This window comes from Hydra vulgaris, chromosome 11 (assembly GCF_038396675.1).
Source record: "Hydra vulgaris chromosome 11, alternate assembly HydraT2T_AEP".
In the NCBI taxonomy this organism is placed as follows: domain Eukaryota; kingdom Metazoa; phylum Cnidaria; class Hydrozoa; order Anthoathecata; family Hydridae; genus Hydra; species Hydra vulgaris.
In genome coordinates this window covers 47,973,564-47,983,312 of record NC_088930.1, presented here as the reverse complement: position 1 = coordinate 47,983,312, position 9,749 = coordinate 47,973,564, and the positions used below count along the sequence as shown (strand labels likewise).

The following is a 9,749-nucleotide window of genomic DNA, read 5'->3' as shown; positions in this document are numbered from 1 at the left end:
AGTATTGTTTGGGTGCATTGTAAGTATTGTTTGGGTGCATTGTCTGTCTTATTTTTGTCATCCTATTAGTATAGTTTTGAATATTCTTCTATTCTTTGTGTTTTTTATTGACAACTGTCAAAATAAACTTTGCTTAAAAACTAATTCTTCTCTCTTCTAATGTACTTCATTTTTCCCTCAATGGTGTGTGACCATTTGGCAAACTTATATGCCAAAGTTTTTAAATAATTCTGTAAATATAGTAAGAATATTTTTTCAAACTTATATCTGTATGTGGCGAAAGGTAAACTATCTTGATAAAATAAAAAACACAAATTACAAATATCGAGAATCCGTTCCAGAATACATTACATACTAACTTTTACTTTGTTAAAAAAAAATATGATTTGCTTATCCAAAGGGCAAAATTTTTCCATAACTATGGACAAAAATCATACAGTTGTAGTTTTACCCAATCAAAGCAACCATTTCATCATATGTAAGTTTTACCCAATCAAAGCAACCTCAGTCAGTATTTTATTGAAATATTAAATTCAGTCAGTATTTTATTGAAATAATAAAGTCAGTATTTTATACTTTAAAATACTTTTTTAAAATAATTTTAATAGGTAAAAACATTCATTATTTAATTTGATATTTTCTGCTAATTTTAATTGTAAAAATACTTAATAAATTCAAAATAAATTAAAAATAAATAAAAATTATGAATTTTTTACTCATTTTGAATTTATTTTTGATCTCTAATCTAAAAAAATGAATTAATCTATGGTACAATCTTTTCAGCTGATCTTTAGATCAACTGAATCTCTAAATCTAGATCAACTTAATTTCTAGATCTATATCAACTCAATCTAACGATCTTTAGATCAATTGAATAACGAATTGAAATTAACGTTTTAAAATCTAACGAATCGAAATTAAAGTTGTCTTAAATTTTTTTTATCCGTTAAGTAATTTAAGTACAAAACAAAATAAATAAACTTCTGCATAAATCAAACTTATAAAAATATGTTATACAAAGTTAAAGTAATGCATACTGAAAATTTAATCATATAATTGAATCCTGAATAAATCAGATCCTTTTTCGTATTCATCTGTACTCAATACAATAAAAGAAGAATCAATTTTTAAAAATGTTGCCTTGGTGATTTACATTTTAAAAAATTATTTAAAAGAGGTATTAGATCAATAAAAGTTAACTTTGAAAAACCAGATAATCCTAAAATTGAATCCATCTGGTGCAAATATCTAAATAATTTTGAAAAAAGTTTCATTTCAAGTACTCACTAATCACCTTACTCGAATTATCTATTAAAAACTTAGATTAACGTATTTATAACAACATCAACTCAACAAGATAACTCCAAGCACTTTACGGATCTCTAATTGCAGACAATAGAGATAGTATAACTATTTCGGCAAAAACTTCATTCTAATGCCAAACGTTGACATTCCCAATTCAAATTTCCGAATACATTCTGTGTCCATTTGATCAAATTAACTTAAAATAACAAAATTGTTTAATAGAATAATTGCATAGTTTATCACAATAAAAAATCAATCAAAATCAACTCAATTAAAACAAATGATTTAAAGGCAATATTTAAAAAAGCTGCTTTCATTAACTCTCACCGAGGTATTTTGTTAAAGCAACTTGTAAGTAATAAAAAAATATTAATAATAATTAACAATCTAATATTAATAAATATTAACAATAATTAACAATGAATGGTATTTTCTGATGTAAATACAGCATTCAAGAAGGCAAAAATCAATTGCTAGAAAATAAAAAAATAAAAAATCAAGTCAGTATGTTATAACAGATTTTGTTGAAGTTAATGATAAATAAAAATTGATCATGCAGCACAATAACAAGAAAAAATTAATTAATTTAAAGCCGTTTGGCCACAAAGTAATGTTTTACACTCAAGGTCCTTGGACTCAGAGCTTTCGGTGGCTTTTTCTTTTTGGTGTATTAGATGTTTTTTACGGGAGTATTCTATATCTTTTTAAATATTTTTACTTTATGATCTTATTTAATTGCAGAACTCTGATAGTTTTCGGGGCAATTTTTTCTTATTTGACAAAAGCATGATAATGCACAAGTTTGCTTTTGTCTAAAAGTCACCTAACACCAAAAAAAGCCGAGAATTAATTTTATTAGGTACTTGAAAATACCCATCAAAAACAAACAAATTATTTTTGAAACCTAAAACTACTGCAAGTTTAAAGACAAAAAAAAAATCATACAAAAGTACTTGTTTATTAACCAAACCTGGTGTAAATTTAACAATAAACATTAGTATGACATAATTTAGCATACTTAGTATAGTATATTTCTTTAAACAGTTGTACATATCGTTTAACAAACCAACTGTTAAAGGTAATTCATAAATAATGGTAAAACAATTGACAAAGGTAAGCACTCACTGAATAATCAATGAATGTTAATATTAAGAGAAAAAACAACAACATATTTTTAATCCCATTAGTAACTTTTCACAGAAAAATTTAAAAAATAAACAAACAAAAAAGTAGACAAAAATTAGTCAAAAATAAATTAGCTGGAGTTGATGGTATTTTTCTTTACTTTTTATAAAACAGTTTTAGAATATTATAAGTTTTATCAAAGCAGTTTATGACCAGCTTTTTATCAAACAGAGAGCAAAGAATTGTAACCAACAAGTATTCAATATTGAGCGGTGCCCCGCAAAGATGGTGTATCCTAGAACTAAAAATGTAAAGAAATGTAATATCCCAGAACTGAAAATGTAAAGAAATGTAATATCTCAGAACTGAAAATTTAAAGAAATCCTCGAAGTGAACAAAAAGTAGTTAAAATACATGAAATTCGCTTTTTTTTTAATTTACTCAAAAGTTTTAAAATACTTCTTTTATTATTTACACTTTCGTCGATAAAAAAAAAATTTACAGTCGTAACTTATAAAAAAATAATTACATGACCGGGGCTAGAAGAAGACAAATTTAGTCTTATCATTAAGCCCCAAAACTTCAGGGTTTTAAATGGGTCAAAACGCATTTTGAAAGTAGTCAAAACTATTGCCTAATTTCAAAATGCGCTTCGACCCATTGATAGCCCGTTCGACCCGTTGAGGGCCGTTTAAAAAAGTATAAAAAGTTAAAACAAATTAAAAGTATCAATACTCTCTCAGAATTTTTACTCATATACTTTTTATTTAAAAAAAAATATACATTTGTATTTGAAATGTAAGTATATGTTACAAAATTCAGGGAGAAAATTACTATTTTTTAAATTTTTTTTAACTTTTATACAAATAAAGGTAAATGAAACATATGAAATAAACCCTTACAGTAACTTTTGTGATGATGTTATTTGTAATAATGTTTGCGTTATGAAATTATTTGTAATAATGTTTATGAAATTATTTGTAATGCGTTATGAAATTATTTGTAATAATTATTTTATAATTATGCATTTTTCGGGGCTTAATGATAAGACTAATTTTGTATTCTTCTAGCCCCAGTCATGTAAATTTTTCTTTTATTAATTACGATTGTAAAATTTTTTTACTAACTGGCAAATACATAACATTATTATTATTAATGTTTGCGTTATGAAATTATTTGTAATAATGTTTGCGTTATAAAATTATTTGTAATAATGTTTGCATTAACTTTTGTTGTGATATTATTTATTATAAGTATCATTTACGTGCATAAATTTTTTTTTTTTTTTTTGGTTTTAAAATTGAGATATTAGTTAAATTCTTACAATATTTTAAAAGAATATGTAAAATCAATGTTGTAAACAAAAATACATATAATAACTAAAAAAAATACAAAGTAAGTTGTTATTTAAGGTAATGATAAATTTTTGATCTATGACAAAGGAATTGCGGAGTTTCCGAGAATGCATTCTAAGCTTCTAATTTTTATTCACATTTTTTTCTAGTTTACATTATTTATCACAAAAAAAAACTTTTAAGTGCATGTGTAAAATGGCCCTGTGTAATAAGTTTATGTTATAGTAGCTTTTTTTGCTATATATTGGTTTCAAGATGGACTTCTTTAAAGAGAATTGCCCAAATATTTGTCAAGGATATTATCATAATTTGAGAAGAGCATTTCACGTTAAATGGGATAAACATTGTATTCCTGAGCAAACAATTTTTTTTTTTTTGCAAGAAAAAGCTTTCAAATTAGTCTAACTTTGAAAAAGGCAGCTAGATTGAAATTTAGATTATTTGTTATGCTACGTTGCGCTTTTGCTTGTGATTATTATACAACAAATAGTATCGTTTAGTAAAAAAGCGTCTCAGAAGCTCGGTTAAATCAAAAAATTGGTATTTTTACTTGTAAATCTAACCTTACTAAACTATGTGTTTATATTAAAAGTCAGAAATTGTGCAAATTTAAAATTAGATCGCCTTTTAATAGTCGAAAAAGTAATCAATTCCATAAAACCTTTTGCTGACATTTCTTTAAATTATAAAATATAGTATTTCCTACCTGACTATAAACTATTAACTTAATGAGTTAATGAAAGATGAAGATAAAATAAATACAAATTGGTTCCCTAACATTAACATCCAAGCGCTGGATATGCAATGGAGCTGGATTGATTTAGAGTTAGGGAATATTTTTTTTGTTTGGAGTTTGCTAACCTTTAGGGCAATAAAACCATTTGTTATATCAAAAGATAATTGTTTCTAAAATTAAATTTTAGTTAACAATTTAGTCTTAACAATTTCTCTGATTTTTTAACAAACAAACAAAAAAATAATGCTGCTACCCAGTACAAATGAATTCCTGCTGGAGTCTATTTGTACTGACTGAACTGCACAACTCATAACTTAACTGGAATCAAACTAGGTTTCGCCTGTGATTGTTATAAGTTAAAGTTAAACAACTATTTAAAGAGCGTTTTTTTAAAACCTTAAGAAACTTGATTTAAAAAATGCAACTTAAACTTTACCCAGTACAAATGGATTCCAGCTGGAATCCATTTGTACTGGGTAAAGTTTAAGTTGCATTATTCAAAAAAAGGATCTGGAATCTTTCTCCAATTGACACTGTAATTGTGTAATAAATTTCTGCTTCAACTTATATCGTTATGCTTCTTTGGTGCTTGCATCTATTATATATCTAACACTACTTTTATAAAACAAAGTAAAAACATTTGCATAAAGTATTAGGTTGAGACAAAAGATTTTAGGGCTTTTAATAAAGCTCAAATTGTCATAACTTTAGTAATACCGATTCAATCAAAGTTAGAGCCAGCAGAATCAGCACATTTTTCCTAACGTGTTACACATCAATCGAATCTGTCTGTATAAAAATTTGATGCTCCGGATTCGATGAAGTCGATAAAAGCTATTTTTACTTGGTGCTGAATAGCGAAGCTTCAACGCGTGCGAACGGGCATTTTCAAGGAGCAGAATCGAATCTCTTCTGTTGACCAGTGCCGGCTGCTACTGACGCAATTTTCAGTACATTTTGTCAATTTCCTCACAATAAAACTCTGTTGTAAAATTTCGACCAGATTCCATAAATTGTAGTGAATCACGCCCGCTGCAGACCAATATACTGTAACTATAGCCTTCTTTTGTTGGGTTATCGCCATTAGAAAGTATCTTGGAGGGCTGTCAGTGTGAAACTGCTGTCCTAAACGTCTCATGTTATTGTTAAAGTTCTACTTTTCACAATTCAATCCAATAAAGGGTCATATCGGTTTTGCAGAAGCAAAGAAAAACGGACCTCAAATCGTGACAGTTTCTGTCGATCATTTAAGTCGTTGGGCACCCACTTTTTTACCTTTCCAATATGTTTTTAACCATCTAAGACTGCATGGTGATTAACGCCTAGTTCTTGCACAATCCCTCAAACCGTTTGTGATAGGTAAGCTTACACCACGGTTCTCAATTTGTTGTCTTGGAATACTGTAAGTCGATCACAAAAAGGTGCAACATCACAAGATCACAACAATCTTCAAGATTGAAATTTCCTGAAAGAAATTTCTTAAACCATTGTTAAAACGCAAAGTACGTTAAATATTTATTCAGCAACAAACAAATAAAAAACAAAAAGAACATTGCTTAGAAATGTATTTTATTTTTATTGATAATATTCAAACAAACATTAAGCAACGAAAAACATATACAAGACATACCTTATAATCTTACTCCTGTTAGGCTATAGTTATTTATATACTATAACTATTTTATAATTTAATTAAACTTTTCATCAAGTTCCAAACAACCTCTTTTTGAACCATTACTTGTTCAGATAATCCAATAAACTGCATAAAAACATATAAAATATGTATGTAAGATAACCAAAGCCATATTAAAGAAATAATAGGCCCAGAGGAAACACACTGTTTGCATTATGTAATCAAACTCTTTAAAATTTTCTGTTATATATTCTAACCTACTTTACTTTTATTTGATTATCAAATAGGAAAATTTGTGGAAACTTACGCAAATGAACGAGAGTAAAGAAATTCAAGGAGCATAAGAGAATACCCTCTTTACTTTTTTTATTTATAATGTATGTTAAATAAAAAGTTGCACAACAGTGTAACATTATTTCAAAAATATTTTTAAAAATGTTTATAAACATTATCTTTCTGTGTCATTTTTTGAATTTTGTACAATTTTTTTTTACTTTAGCATTAGTATTTTTTGACAGATAAAACATCATGCGATGAGACTATTCAAGCCAAAATAGTAAATATTTCTATTGCTGTAATCAGTGTCGTGGCTAGAGTTTCAAAGGTCACCCTCAAAACCAATCATTAGGACCCTAAATTCTTTAAAATTTTTTTCTAGATTTTACTATAAGAAAAAAAAATTCTTAAGTTTGCGGAAGGGCTCCTAAATATGCAAATGGACCTTTTAAATTTGCTTGGCCCCCCTTCCCTAAGCGGGGTAGCCTAGCCACGGCTCTGGCTGTGATGTTCTGAATAAACTGAGCCAATTGCTTGACTTTTCACTCATTAAGATTTCTTTAGTAATAAACTATCTAATTATTTTATTGTGAATTTAACTTCAATCCTAACCTTTCATCACATATTTAGCTTTCTCGCTAGTACATCATCAGGTACTTAAGTCCCATTTGAACATTACAAGCCATTACGAGTTAGGATTAAGTTAAGTTAACAAATTTATTGGTTAATATAAAGTAGCTATCGTCATGTATAATAAAATTATATTTTAACTAGATATTTTTATAATTTAAAGCTAAACGTGGAGATTTCCTACTCTGATTTTTACCCACTAAAAAAGTTTGGCTTTTTTAGTGGGTAGTTTTATTTTTTAATTAGACGTTAGAAGATTTTCACTTAATTACTTAATTGCTTTTATCTCGAATTAATTAATGTTATGTTGTGTGATGAAAGAGGTTTTCTTCAGCGTTATAACAACTATATATTACAACTATCACAATTATTGTCATTGTCTTTATAATATATAGAGAATAATTTTAGCTTTAAAACCACTTTTTAAATTCCATAAATGATGAAAGGGGGTTTTTACTTTGTTTAATGAACTGAAATTCAAAATGATTTTACTTCAAGAAAGTTGCTTTTAAGAATCTAACATGGATTTAACTCAACTTTTTTAGCAAAAAAATTACTTTCAGTAGAGTTTATTTTGTCATAATACATCATTAGGTGTTTGAGTTTGACTTGTATTATACAAATCTCGTCGTTTGAATAATATAAAGCATTACCAGCTAGAATTAAAGTTTACAAGTCTATTAGTTAATTTGAAGTAGCTTTTGTCTTTTAGACAGGCCATAAGTTGCTGTAGGTTGGTTCTGTCCAGTTATTAAAATATAATGAAAGTGGTGTTTAGGTTTCATTTTAGTGTCATTTTTTATTTGACATTATATATAATGATATAAATATATTTTTTTCAAATCTTATTTATTTTAGTAAAGTTCTTTGTGGTGTTAAAACTCATGATGGTCACTGTTCTAACGAGCTATCATCTCTATCCATCAACTTTGTTAATTGTTGATCGCTACAAACAAACTGTAAAAAAAACTACTAAAACAAGCAATTAAAACTTTTGAACAATTTTTTTTTAAGTTTTAATAAAATAAAATAAATAACATAAACAAAAATAATAATACAAAAACTAATGCTTAAAAACTTAAAACTTTCTCATAAGTGCTTTTTAGATAACATTATTATTATCAGATTTTTAGTCAACCATTCAAAAAAACTAGAAAAAAGTAATAGTTTTATGCTTGAGGTGTGTATACTGCAACCAAGACAAACTTAACAAAATAACAGTAACATCGTATTTACAAACAGGATGATATTTACATTATTCTATACTAAATATAAGAATATTATTAGTAAAATGAATCATTAGCAACAGTCAAATTCTAGAAAAAGTAAAAGTAATATAAGAAAGATAAAACTGGTAATATCGTGGGTATACTGGCAAACAACATTACCTCAAAAATCACTGTTTAGAGAAATCAATCATTTAAGTTAACGTCTTTTTCCAGTATACCAACGATATAATCTTCACAATAATGTATGTATGTATTTCCTTTTCTGAAAAATCAATATTGCAGCCAACCAATTCTGTGATAGCATGAAGCTAACAGTAGCTAGCAAATTTTAACTCAAAAAAAAAATCAGTCATTTACTGCTGATAATTATTGCGATATTGATGAAAATATATCTGAGTCCTCTACTATAAGCTTTCTTTTCTTATCATTCACTTTCAACTTCTGTGGATACACAATACACACCCATTATATACACAACCCATTACAAAGTTAGCATCTCCCTTTTTTTATTATACTCATCATATCCTTACTCGTGATTCCATTCTCAACTTCTATAAATATCTTAATCTTTATTGTTTAAAATACTATTGTCATATTTAGAGCTGGTTGTTCCAAATGAGGCCCTCTCTCTTTTATAAACGATTCAAACATGCATTAAAAATTTAGTTGGATCTGCTCTTGCATGTGAGACTCAGATTCTTTCCCATCATCGTAAGGTTAAATCAATTGTTCTTTTCTACAAATAATATCATGGTTGCTGCTCAAACGAGCACATGTTCCATCAACCAAAACTCATCAAACTTTTTGCTATGTTTAAAACTGAATTTATTACTATGACATCAAATCCTTCAAATCCGAGATTCATATACTTCCTCTAGGTAAATCTGTAGTTAAGCGGCGTAAAATAGTTTTATTTTTTCGCTTGTTGTGAGACTTGCTTAAAGTGGTGACTTTTTAAAATAAACATACGGAATATTTTAATATCTTTTTAAGTTTTTAAAACCCTCAGTCGATGTAGCGTCACTTGTAGCATGAGACTATAAGATAGTTGATGTAGCAGCACTCCCTTGTAACAGCAGGCTGTAAGATAGTCGATATATATCGTACTGAAGCCAATAAATATTTCGTTTATATTAAAAAGCCGTCACTTTGACCAAGTTTCGCAACAAGCGAAAAAATAAAACTATTTTACGCCACTTAACTACAGATTTACCTTCTTCTATATAAATAACCTTTTTACTTACAACCAGGGCTGAACAAAGTGGGTTTTTTGAGTTTTTTTAAAAAACCCAATGAAATAGAATTTCTTGGTTTTTTGTTTTTCAAATTCATATTTAAAAATTTCTTTTTATATAAAGTTTATTTACAAAAAACATTTTGAGTTGCTTTTGAAAAGATTCTCGTTTAGCTGCATTAAACCTCATTTTAAAAAATTGTGTTTTAAATAATAAAGTTTATAT

General features: G+C 27.3%; 1 long non-coding RNA gene across 1 annotated transcript; it reads left to right on the top strand.

Annotated features, from left to right (window-relative positions):
• Positions 1 to 2,491: 2,491 nt before the first annotated feature.
• Positions 2,492 to 3,825, top strand: LOC136087288 (uncharacterized). Its single transcript, XR_010641691.1, has 2 exons — positions 2,492 to 2,576; positions 2,662 to 3,825. It is a non-coding gene; the product is annotated as an uncharacterized LOC136087288 (long non-coding RNA).
• Positions 3,826 to 9,749: the final 5,924 nt, after the last annotated feature.